Source organism: Dermacentor albipictus, chromosome 1, assembly GCF_038994185.2.
Source record: "Dermacentor albipictus isolate Rhodes 1998 colony chromosome 1, USDA_Dalb.pri_finalv2, whole genome shotgun sequence".
In the NCBI taxonomy this organism is placed as follows: domain Eukaryota; kingdom Metazoa; phylum Arthropoda; class Arachnida; order Ixodida; family Ixodidae; genus Dermacentor; species Dermacentor albipictus.
The window spans coordinates 159209597-159222496 of NC_091821.1; the positions used below are offsets into that span (position 1 = coordinate 159209597).

The 12900-nt window shown below is 40.6% G+C and overlaps 1 pseudogene; it reads right to left on the reverse strand.

Moving 5' to 3' along the window:
* Positions 1 to 539: 539 nt before the first annotated feature.
* LOC139051402 (uncharacterized) lies at positions 540 to 11595 on the reverse strand (annotated as a pseudogene).
* Between the last annotated feature and the right edge of the window lie 1305 nt (positions 11596 to 12900).

A 12900-nucleotide genomic window follows, 5' to 3' on the forward strand; every position in this document is an offset into this window, starting at 1 on the left:
GCCAATGTGTGAGCAGTAGTATATAGACACGCCGGAGCAAATTAGCTCTAAAACAAACCATGCTACGAAAGGCGAGGTAGGGATGCTCGCGAAAAAAATTCCCTGTATTCCTACATAGTGGCAGCACATCCCAGGAAACAAAAAGTTAGAAAATTGGCCCGCTTTTTAACCATAAAGACGGCACCGTAAATATACGGCATCAGCCATTTTGGACTTGTTCGCGGCGCCGTATATCTACGTCATTGGCCCTGAAAGGGTTAAAGAAACTTGTACTTGCTGGTGCTGCGAGGAATGCAGTCCATTTTTTACAGCAAAGCTTTTAACTGTTTCAATGTTCCTGATATATTTTGCAGCTTTTTTGCGATTTGAATGTCTCTTTGTATATGTACGAGAAGAAAGGGGGTTAACCGAGGGGCCCGATTTTTATTAGTCATATCGTAAGAAGCCAACAAACACTGACACCAAGGACAACATAGGGGAAATTACTTGTGTTTAATGAATGAAATAAAGAAACGATAAAGTAATGGAAATTAAAGTGGATGAAAAAACAACTTGCCGCAGGTGAAAACCGAACCCACAATCTTCGCATTTCGCGTTCTCACGTTCTCGTGACACCTGCGGCAAAAAAGACGTTCCACGTCCGCTGCCAAGGTCTGTGAGTGGTGGCGCTGGCGAACACTCCCAGGGTTCTACTAGGACACATAAATACCCAAGAAAGTGGATGGGAACACGACGCCGCGGTAGCTCAATTGGTAGAGCATCGCACGCGAAATGCGAAGATTGTGGGTTCGGTTCCCACGTGCGGCAAGTTGTTTTTTCATCCACTTTAATTTCCATTACTTTATCGTTTCTTTATTTCATTCATTAAGCACAAGTAATTTCCCCTATGTTGTCCTTGGTGTCAGTGTTTGTAGGCTTCTTATGATCTTTGTATATGTGCACGATGTGTCGTTAACTGCATGGTGTATCGTATATGATCTGCAACAACTTTCGCTCATCAAATCTCAGCCTCACATTTCTTTAGAACGTTAAGGTTTGTTTGAGCATATTTGACCTAAACAAAGGCTTGTCTAATTCTGTCATTAGAAAATTTAAATTAATGTAATAAGGGATTAAATAAACCATTTGGAGCTTTTGGCGCATGTGGAGAATATTTGGTGGAATGGCAGAACTTCCCATGCACCTCATTCGATGTTACGTGTACACAAATCCCAGTGCTGGTGACATGACTGCCCTAATGTTGCACATATTGCGCTTGTTACAATGAGCCTCGTTTCTTCCACCATTGACTAGGTTCCTAAAGTTCAGCCATTTGAAGCATTACAACAAAACATGAGATGCTGTAACTTTTTTTTTCTCTGCTTACGAAGTAACGGTGACAAGTTGTTAATTGTTTGCTGCCTGCTGTGTCATAATTTTTTTATGCAAAGCATTCTTTGGCTTATTCAAGGCACTTTGCTGTAGGTAGGTTCCTGTCTCACATAATTTAGGGCCTTTTCAATTAAAAAGAAGAACTTCACTTGTTCGATCATGGAATGGAACCTTGGGTCCCCCAGCACAGCAGCTCGATGCTCTAACCATTAGGCAACGATTGCCCGGACACTTCTCTTGTGCCAACACCAAATGGCTATTTAAGCATGTGCAACATCGCATAGCACAAGCAAAAGCATGTGTGCATGCATGTACCAGTTTCCATTCGGCTTCAGTCTTGCCACTGTCTTTCACGTGCATCACATCGCATAGCAACAAGCTGCCAACTAAAGCGGGAGCATGCCAGTTTCTCTCATTCTTCTTTTATGGCAGCCAGTGCTTTGAGACATGTTGTTGCCAGTGCTAGACTGCACTGGCAACAACATGTTTGGCAACAACTCCGGATTGCTGCACATTCCTTAGTCCTTTCTTTGTAGCAGTTAACTCTACGTAGATTTGTGACATCGTAACACCTTCAGTATTAGCCCAGGTCTTTATGGAACAGGTTGTAACAGGTCGTCTTAATATGAAAAAAAAAACAGTCATCATTTTATTATCCGCGCAATTATCTTACTGCTGTTGTGACACACACGTTTGTCACATACACAATTTCTTAACTTACATAAACATGTTGGTCCATCAGGTAATGCTTTGCAGAGCTGCAAATGAGGCTAGATAGCTAGCTGCATGCAGAATTCTTTGCATTACATTGATTCCCACTGCATGTGGGATCTGCATAATTCTGATCTCCTTTTGTTTTTGGCATTTTCCTACAGATTAAGCTAACGTAAAATTTTTTTTTTAAGTTTCATTATTTGCAACCTAGCTCATTTTATTTTTTTGTTGGCTGGTTGTACTTGGCCAGTCATTACCACAATGTGATATGGAAGGTGGCACTGCCACCAACCTTTTCTGTTTTTGTCACATCTGGCCTAATCGTACTTATGAAAGTGGCCTATATGCTACTTGAGAAATGTGCCCTATTAGCCAAGAGATCTTTGAGTGGGACTCCAAAGCTGTAACCATAAAGTGACCCTTGGGCTAAAGTGATAATTGTATTCTAGTCAGGGTGTCACAACGGAATGTTTTTCTTTCTAGTTTTAGTTTCATTCCTCTGAAAAAATTTCTGCTTTGGTTCTGCTCCAGATCGGAAAAAAGATTATCTGTAACGGTTTGTAATGGTTTTTGTTTGCATGGAAAATTTTTTGAAGTAAAGTAACGATCAAAACATGCTATTTTTTGCAATAAGTGAATTATTCGCAGATCATGCTTTGTGCTTTGAGTCAAGGCATTGAGCATGATCTCAGAAGCAGCACGTTGAGTGTACTCACCGAAATGCTAGACTGCTGTTATGATAAAACTAACTTCAGCGCCGAGAAGGCCCTCTCCATGCTGACGTGCGGCTGGCACACCAAGGGCTACTTGCGATAATATGTACAGCTCTGGTTGCTGCTTTCTTCGCTCTTCCCAAAATTTAAACGCATTCGTGCCCTCTGGAAGGTGTGGCTCTTTGTCAAGCATTTCCTGCAAGCATGCAATGTTCACTAAGCCTAGCTTACTTGTCAAATGTGAACGAGCTCCAGCCTCAGCTTCTTTTGTCTTGAGAAATGCTTCAAAGGCATCTTCTGGTTCCTCTGGAGTTAGGGCAGCCGTGCTTTCTGGAATACAGCTGTTACCCTTCTTTTGCTGAAGGCCTGTAATTCATTTCTAGGTTTTGCTCAGGTGCATCTTTGCTTGACATTTCTGGTCAGTGGAAAGGAGAAGGCGATAGCGATGGTCCATGTACAGTGCTGCACGAAAAAATATCTGTATTGCAGAGATCTCGCTTTCACTTCTTCATGGGTGAACCAGAGTTTGTGCAAATGGAATCGGTATCATTGAGGTCCTCATACAACACGTCAACCATACACCATAGAAATAATCAATTGTGAGTTGTTCGCTTTGAAGATCTTTGTGGCTTGTGCCGGCTGAAAGGATTGTACGAGTATTTCTGCTTGTGCTCACATGCTACCAGTCCATCTTGTGGTCCCTTCGTCCGATAGAAAGTCCTCATTGAAGTCCTTTAGTTCAATCAACGTGGTTAACATGTTCAACGTCAATATCCATCGTGTCGGGCAATCGATGACAGGCTTCTTTAGCCCTAGCTTCCTTATCAAGCCCATAGCACTTTTACGCGGAGTTTCTTCACAAGCGCACGACACTCTGAGACGATAGTGTAGGCACCTGACTCTTTAAGAGCATCGATAACGGCCAGTTGCAGTGTGTGCACAGCACACATGACACCTAACATAAAGTCTGCGTCATCAAGACTAAGGCGCTGGGCATGGCATCTTCTGAGTCATGTAGCAGAGAGTTGTAATATCGAAATTCAGGGTTGCTGCTATCGGCGTCTTCGTCTGAGCTGGAAGCGTCAGTTTTGTCGTCTGTTTTGCTGAGAACGCGACAGCCTTTAGCATGTGTGCACTATTATCAGTTGTGATGCTGTACACCTGGGTGACACTGAAGTCATAGCGACATAGCATGCTTTTCACCTGTAATTTCCGATGTTCAGCAGTGTGTCCGTCGAAAAGTTCCTTCATGGCCAGTAGTTGAATAATTAGTCTTCCATTTTCTGCCTGCTGTACATTGATGCCAAGCAGAGCTCTGTCAAGTCTCCATGTGCAGTCACTTTTTAAAGAAAGCATCCATTTTCTAAGTGACTGAGAAATTTCCTCTCGCGTGCTCTTCACTTCTTTGTGGACTCTGTCCTTAACAGTCTCTGCTATGATAGACCGTTTGGCACCTAGTGCTTTTAGGACAGGATCAGTTACTTTGCGAAAGCCAAAGTCATTGACAAGCAGAAATGGCCAACTGTTTCTCGTGACTAGTTCGATGCAACTGTTCATTATGCTGTTCACTGTTATATCGAGTGAAACGCACTTCCACGAAGTATTCTGAAGCATGCGTTGCATATCCACTTGCCTGAGCTTTGCCGTAGGAAAGCCTTCAGCCTCGTCCGATATGAAGCACTTTGTGGACTTGGCTCTCTCGGCGAGAATTTTGTCATACACCTCCTTGTCGCGCTGCTGCAGATGACATTACAGGTGTTCATCGTGGTCGCCTGAAACTGCGTGCTGGGAGTCATCAATCTGGCATGTTGATTTGTTTGAGACAGTGTCATACTTGAAATATCTTTGAGCGCGATTGGTTCTGTCGCATTCCATTTGGGCGAGCTGTAAACTTCCCTTACCATGACCTGTAGAAAACGAAACAATAAGCTCTGCTGCGCGTAAACACCTGCTCCGAGCTCTGCTACGATTCCTATCTGTTAGTGCTGCTACTGCTAGTGCATTGAGCGGCATGGTTTGATTAGTGGCATGTTAAGCCAGCTGTCGCTCACATTATCCCTGTTTGAGATACACGCTGATGCTGACGCTGATGCTGATGTTGCCCGACGTCGGTTGTTTCGGATTGCCAATTTTCCCCTTGAACCGAAAACTGATATAAAATATTTCAGTTTCACTTCAAAATAAAATAATGTTTCGGCTGTTTTCATTCCAATCGAAAATATAGATATTTTTTCATTCTTGGTTTTCATTTCGTTCTGACACACTGATTCTAGTCCTAGTCACTCTTTAGTTATTGGCTCAAGCAATATTAACTGTGATTACCTTTGTGGTGCAGGAAAAAACAAAAATGGCACAAAATTGGAATGGAAAAAATTTTCTCCTCAAATGCCACCCCAAATGCAGTCATACCTTAATTCTTTATGCCTATTCTGAAAGATCTCATGTCACTGTAATAATTGAATAGAATGAAAATTTTTACGCACATTCAAAATGCTGTTGCAGATAAATCTCCAAGGCATTCCATTGATGATTTGCATGACCTTTGGCCTGCACACTCTAGTGCAAAGCTTATAGTTCCTCAGCTCTCATATTAATTTTGTTAGACAATTGCCTAAATCTGTCAACAATAGGGTTTTTTAAGTAGTGGAAACTAAATTAGCAGATGCTATAGGTTATGCATACAAAAGTACCCAACCAAGAGTGGGCATATACACTCTCACTGACCTTGATTTTGGGGTATCGCAAGCCGTTTGCACCCCTTATTTCTAAAACTCCAATGCTGAAAATGGCTATAAAGAGAGGAGGATGTGGTGAATAGACGTAGGTAGCATTCAAAGATGCATGTGCTGTTGCAGACAGCTGTAGTAGAAGAGGCAGCAGTGAAAGAATGTCAGAAAAAGTGGTCCAGCATTTCTTTTCAGCAGTGTCCTGTAGTGACTTGGGTGCATTCAGGTAACATGACTGCAGGTAAATCGGTGTCAATACTGAACACTGAACAAACAGGCTATGGCTTGCCATTTCAAGAATGAGTGCACAGTATGGTTCAGCATACTTTTTGTTAATTAGATGTTTTGTAGTCTGACTTGGGCCAAATTAATTTGCATTTAGGCACTTTTATTTCATTAAGGTGCCAGTGTCTGGTTCCATTATTTGCAAGTTAATGGCAAGTTACAAAGGCAAGATTCAATAAAATCCCTCTTAATGCTAATCACAAGATCTTTGTCAGCTTTATAGGTCAAGTTTTTTTTTTTCTTTGGAACACGTACCGTCGCTGGACACATTTATTTTATTATAGGTTGCAGTATATTTGCTTTGTGTGCCCACTTAATCCTGCCATTACAGACGTGGGGGCTTTAAGCATGACAAGGGTTTATGGTGTGCATGCCATATTGCATGTGGGCGCGCCTTCATAGCATGTTTTTTTTTTTTTCGTTGTTGTTGTTGTAGTGTTTTTCTTGTGTCATGCCTTTCTCAAAATATGCAGTATTTGGGCATCTTAACAAAGTTGACTACATCTCATTGCAACATGTTGCAAACCATTTGGAGCAAACTACAGCAAGAAATGTTTTATAATGGACTAGCTTGGTTTCTCATTCTCAAACATGGTTTGTAGCAATCCTTGAAAAATATTGAAAAGAAATGTTTCCTGTCCTTGTCTACCAAAGCACCATTTTCTAGACCTTGAAAAGGCTTAAATTTTAGAGTGCTTATAAGCTCCTGGCTTTTTTCTCTTCTTTTTTGAGAATTTTGTTTGCACATCTGGCTTTTCCTTCATCTGGCTTCCCTTTGTACTGTGATGATAAAAAAATTGCGTCTGTGCATGTGTTAAGCACAATCTCTCTTTGTATAAACGCTTTCTCAGACCCTTGGAAGTTACAGGAACTGCTATGAACCCTGTGAAATATCCAGCACAATAACTACTACCCCATCAAGTATCCTACGATGAGCTTATATCAAGGCCTTGCTCTGTCTGAAGCTGGCTATAGCAAAGTGATTTGTCATCCTTGTAAAACTCTTTACAACTTGGCCATGCAGCATGTGCAGTTATCTCAGTCGAGAGATTTTACATTGTAGCGTAACACATTTCATTTTAAAGAAACACTGGTAATGTTTGTGCTAAGCTCATTTTCCAGACAGACAAAAAGCCAACTATAGCTGGTAAACGTAATTTAGCTTTAGTGTTACTTCATGTAGTTGTGCACTGTAGACCCAAGTTCCCTTGCTAGTAAACTTCTGTGTATTCATACTAGTATTGGCTACTGGGCTTGTCCTTTGTTGTCATTCCATTCTCCTTTATATTTAGTTGTGTTCAGCTTCTAACTTTTTACCTAGCCACATTATACAAGAAGTGCAGTGTTCTTGAACTGCTCCTTATGTAGTGGTCATGGGAGTTCTAAATTAATACATGTGCTCCCACAAAGTGAGAGCTTGCTGTTTATGTATAGAGCAAGAGAATGTATTCAAGGTGAATAGCATAAATATTATACCAGGTGTCTCTTTTTATTCGTAACACTTCTAAAGAAACTGGCGTATTTGGGCCTCAGCCGTTTTCGCATATCTGCAAAAACGGCAAAACATTTTAATTACTGACTTTAGGACATATGTTGTATTTGCGAAATTGAAGCCAAAGAGTAGTGAAGTCATGTCTGCTTAGCAGAAATCTTATAACTAGTACCACTTTTGTGATATCTGTCACCAAAATCTGCTAATATACCTTGGCGTTTGAGTTAAGATTGTCCTGAAATGTCAGAGGCACGCTTTATGGAAAAGTTAACTAGAACGCGAGTGTATTTCGTAGCACATTTTAAGGTCTCATGATCTCAAAAGTGGTGCTCGTTGCATAAAAAAAATACACCTGTTATAATGCTGCTTTTATATGGAAGTCTATGGATTTTACTAGCTTTTAGTTGCACAGTTGCTGTCCTACTGTCCACTAAGAAATAGTGTATTTGATTTTTTTCCTGCGTAGTTCTTTTTGCAGAAAGAATTTAGGATGAAATGAATTATTCAGCTTCTGTGCTGACATTTTTTGTCTTAATTTTATTGCAATTTTTGACATTGTTCTACAATGTCAAATCGCCCACGTTCGGCTACTTCAGGCAAAATAACACCATTTTGTCAAACATTAAACATGAAATTCATCATGCTTTATGATAGCAGAATATTTATCATGATGAACAAACATGTCTTGCTCATCTGAAAAATCAAGTTTGTGAAGTCACTTTCATGTGTGTTAAATTTTCATTCTGGGAATTTTTTTTTTTTTATGTTAGCATAGGAGAAGAATGAAGAATTGCTGACATACCAATTTCAGCTTTTTTAGGTTTACTGCACTGCTTTGGTGACAAAAAAATACAAGAAAGAATGAAGACATACAACTCCAAACTGAATTTTTTACTAGGATGTGTACGTCAGATATACTGTAGAACCTTGTTCGTACGTTCTGGAAAAAAAAAACGCAAGAAAACACATACTATCTGGAAAGACGCACGTTCCTAAGTCGCAAAAAATTTGGCCGGCTCAATTGTAATTGACGTATACATAATGTGAAATGTGCGAATCGTTGCGGCAGGAGACACGAGACGCGTTTTGTTTTCCTATTTCGTTGTGTTTTAAGGCGGTGACGGGAAACCGAAACGAAATTGAATTGGTGGGCGACGCCGGATGTCACCATAACGAAACGCGACTCTCGCATCGTGCTGCCAGCAGCAGGGAACGGCGGCGCGTTTGGGTTATCGCCTACTTTTTAAAAAACGTGCAGTATGCTTTCAATGGCACTACACCCCACGTGCTGTCAAGCAAGAAGATGAATATGATTACCACAATGGGGTTTGGAGGCGATAGCTGTGAATGCGGCGTGCAAGGACCCGGGAGCAGATTTGCTGGTACTGGAATAAGAAACTGAGTGAGCACCAGCGTTTCCATGTAGTACGGGCGAGCGAGTATTGCAGGGTAGCTGATGCAGTGGGCAGCTACTGTTCTCGATTGCGCATGCCTCGTGCCTTGTTTACATGGTGTCCAGCAGACAGAAGACTTATATGATCACAGTCTAGAGCAGGGAATGGCAGCGCGTTTGGGTTCTCGCCAATCAAAAGCGTGCAGTACGCTTTTAATTGTACTGAATGTACTGAACATTGGTGCCGAAATATCGTGTTTTCCGGGAACGTATGAACCGGTAAAAAAATAAGCGTAGCTTTATGGGTTCTTTGTGTGTGTATGTGTGTGTTCTCAATCACGAATGTTGGTGCCGGGAAATCATACATAACGGGATTATATCAGCGAGGTTCTACACTATATGACATGAAAGAAGGAACTGAAAAATCATCATAGTAAAAGTAATTCTTAGTGGTTTTTTGCGTGGTCACAGGTGGCAATTTCCAGCTATTATTTACGTGTAAATATAAAAGCAGGTATTTCAAAGCCACTGATTGTGTGTTCACATCACTTCCTAGTGCATTCCTTGGCATTAATTGTACTTGCATTATCTCGTTTGCAGTCTTTGAGCCACATTGAACCAAGGTCTGAATTTTCCTAAAAATATGTTCAGGTCAGCAGCATACATAGTATGCCGGTAAATTTTCCAAAGTCTCTAGCATACCGGCAGCATGCCTATGTTCCCTTAGGCCAATATAAATATGCCTTTCTGCCCTACGACTTCCTTCAAGCAAAAAATATTTAATATATCTCATTATATACGCTTGGCAATTTTATTTGTGTGACTTATAGCAGATTTGCTTTTACCATGTACTAGGTACTATGGAACAACTAACTGTCTTCTTCCCTATAGAAACACATAGATACATTAATTGGGTGTGTAGAGGATGTTGTGTATAAGATACCATTCACTTACAAGATACGCATATATGACTTTACTGCGCACATAACAGCAGGACACAAAACTGTGATTTCTGTAGAACACAGAATGCACAAAACTGTCTCTGTACTGCCTTTCATGTGAATTTGCAATGCAGCAAGAAGGAAGGATGGCAGAAAGGGGGGGGGGGGGCGAGTCCGTACTGTAAAAGAAATGTCACGTGGGCCCTTGGCTTTGATATGAGAGAATGCCAGAGAAAAATGTCACTTACAAGCACTGGTCGAGGCAGTAGGAGAGAGTTTTTGCCATAAGGATGATACCTTGCCTCTTCACATGATGACCTTGCAAGATTTGATTTGCTTCTCTCTCTCCTACTACTGGACACTTTTATAATTTGTTGCGGTTAAACGCTTTCTACATGGCACTACAAACTTTTAATGTATGACTAAGGTTTCTGATGGGGCTTGGTGAGGGCCCTTTTAAGGTAAGAAACGCGCTACACTGTCAGTGGCATAGTTAAAAGCAGTTTTGAAATTTATGAGCACTAGCAGGAAACTGCCGTGTGTGCCGGAACAAAACCATTACTGATGACTTTTACTGTACCCATTGGGTTTACGCTTGCATGGCCGTGTGTCTTCCTTTATTGTATTGCATTTCATATCACCAAAGCACTGCAGTAAATTCAGTATGTACCAACGAGCACTTGCTGAATTTTTGTTAATTTTAATGCATGTTAAAGGACCTCTCATCATTGATGTTGATTCAGAATGCGCCACTACAGCATCCCTCATAGCCCAGATGTTGCTTTTGGATGTTAACCTTGATCACGTAATTATTAACAGAATGTCATTGCATAGCACATGGCAACAAAGGAGGGTATACAATTTCACTGTGGCCCTCTTACCACTGTGTGCTATATCACTGTGCCAGTCTATGGTAAAAAATTGTACTCACAGTCAGTTTGCCCAAATTTCTGTCCTGCAACTATGCTCTTTTTATTTCCTGGATAAAGAAATGCTATATATATTGTAGTGTGTTTAACATTTCATTGGCTGTGCATACCATAAATGCATGCAGCAGGAAAAGTTTGCTGCAGTAATTGCTTGGATGTAGCACATACTGGTTTAATGTGGCATTCTTATTAAAGATGAAAATGAAATGGCATGAAAACAGGACAGAGATAACGGACACACACACCAAGAACTATTTCTATGATTGCATTGTCTTTGCCACATCTCCTTTTCATCTGTATTTTCCTACCAACAATTCACATGAACTCTATTTTGCAATGCTTTTATGCCCTGTACCAATAATTCCTGAAAAGTGTGATGTTGTGCAACCGGTATGTCTAGTTTTCTAGAGTTTATTTAGGTGTGCACAATTCAGTGAACTTTGGTTATACAGCAATGATTTACAGCAAACACCATCGTAACCAAATTTTGTGCCATCAAAGCAGATGTGATAGTGCACCCTTGAAGCTTTTTCAAGGAGGTATAGCACCATACAGAATTTCCAGATGCTGCCTTTACAGTGTGATTTGTGATTACGCCATAAAATGTTGCAATACATTTTTACTGCTGTATGTAGAGTAGCATTGTTCTGCACAGAAGCCTTGCCTTGAACTGCTGTGAAGATACCTCGCATGTGCCACATTGTAGTTTGTGTGGTAACCAAACTAAACTGATCTTGTGCTTGCTGGTTGCTGCCCAAACTCTAGTATGTTGCAAAAGTATGTGAAAGATTGCATAGAAAAGAAAATACTTATTTCTACCCAGCACATATGCTCAGCTATGCTGCACGGTTGTTGAAAAAAAAAAATGGTTAGATAGCATTGTGTCAGCAAAAAGTGTTTTGGCTTTATTGTGCACTGAATCTCGCATGATACCTGCAATTTTTTACATTGTGATTAAAATAATTTATGCATAATATGTCTAAATGCTGACTGAATGTGCTTTGTACATGGCCATTTCAGGATAACTGTCATATTGACTAGACATCCACACTTGAAAGTGACTTAACGTGCCTTTCGGTCTTCACAACCATGCTGAGGTTAGTTGGAGCCTACATTGAGAACATAAGAATGGGTCGATTTTTTTGTGTGTGCTAACAGATTTCTGGTCTACATTTCGTTTGTTTCATGCTCCCTGAATGAATGAACAACGGTAACGTGATTCGGTACCCTTTCAGTCCAGCACTAGTTGTGTCCAGCAGTTTACACTTGCACATTGCACTGCATGTGAGGATATGTGCATCTCGACACTGCTTGCAAGATGTGGAGCATTTTCACTTCAAGTTTTGAAATCTAAAGCACTGCACACATGTGGAAGACAGCCATACGTCGCTACTACATGTAGGCAGCCTCTGGAGGCTGGAATCTAGCATCAGAAGCACAGGGCACAATACATGGAGTACATTACAATACTGCACACAGATTCATATCCGGTGTGTGTCCTGAGTGCGAGTCTCTTTCTTCATGGTAGAGGCATCCTTAAAGGCACTCTAAGCAGCAACACTATACCAACTCTTGGTTGCTTAGAAAATGAAAGTTAAACTTTACTTTCTGACGATTGACAGTAAACTCAAGTGTGACGTCATGGATTTGAACGTATTCTCTTATATTTAGGCTGTTTTGGTGCAGCAAAAGTTCTCGAAACATGTATGGTTGAGTTTTGGGTTCAGTGAGGGTGCAGTGTTCTTTATGGATACAAAGTTAATTACATCTGTGTTGACACCATCAAAATTTATGACATCACGACGAGCTGGTATGGGAACTTCATTCAGAGTGGCTGTATTAGCCATTTGGTTTATGCAGCATCTTTGCCACCTTAATAAGCCTCTTCTCATGGTGACACTGGCCATCTTAATATTGCATAAGTGTAATTTAATAGTGCTAGCCTAATATTATTTTTTAGTATCACTTTTAATCTTCTTAAGGCAGCCACCACAGTATAAGTGTTCATGCGTTTGATTCTGCAGACAGCAGTTATGAGACCCAATGTCCTCAAGCCATTTAGAGTGGCTTGGGAAACATACCTTGAAAATGTGGCATGATCCAAGATACTCTGGCAAAATAATACCATGATACTTAGACATATTGTATGCGATGCGATTCCGTTACTGTTATACATAGTATTTCAAAAAATGGCCTTGAAGTTCTTAAAAGCTTGCTTTTACATCAGCAGGATAAATTTTAAAATTACACGGTGGTAATTTGTCATATCATAAGAAGCCAACAAACACTTGACACCAAGGACAACATAGGGGAAATTACTTGTGCTTAATAAATGA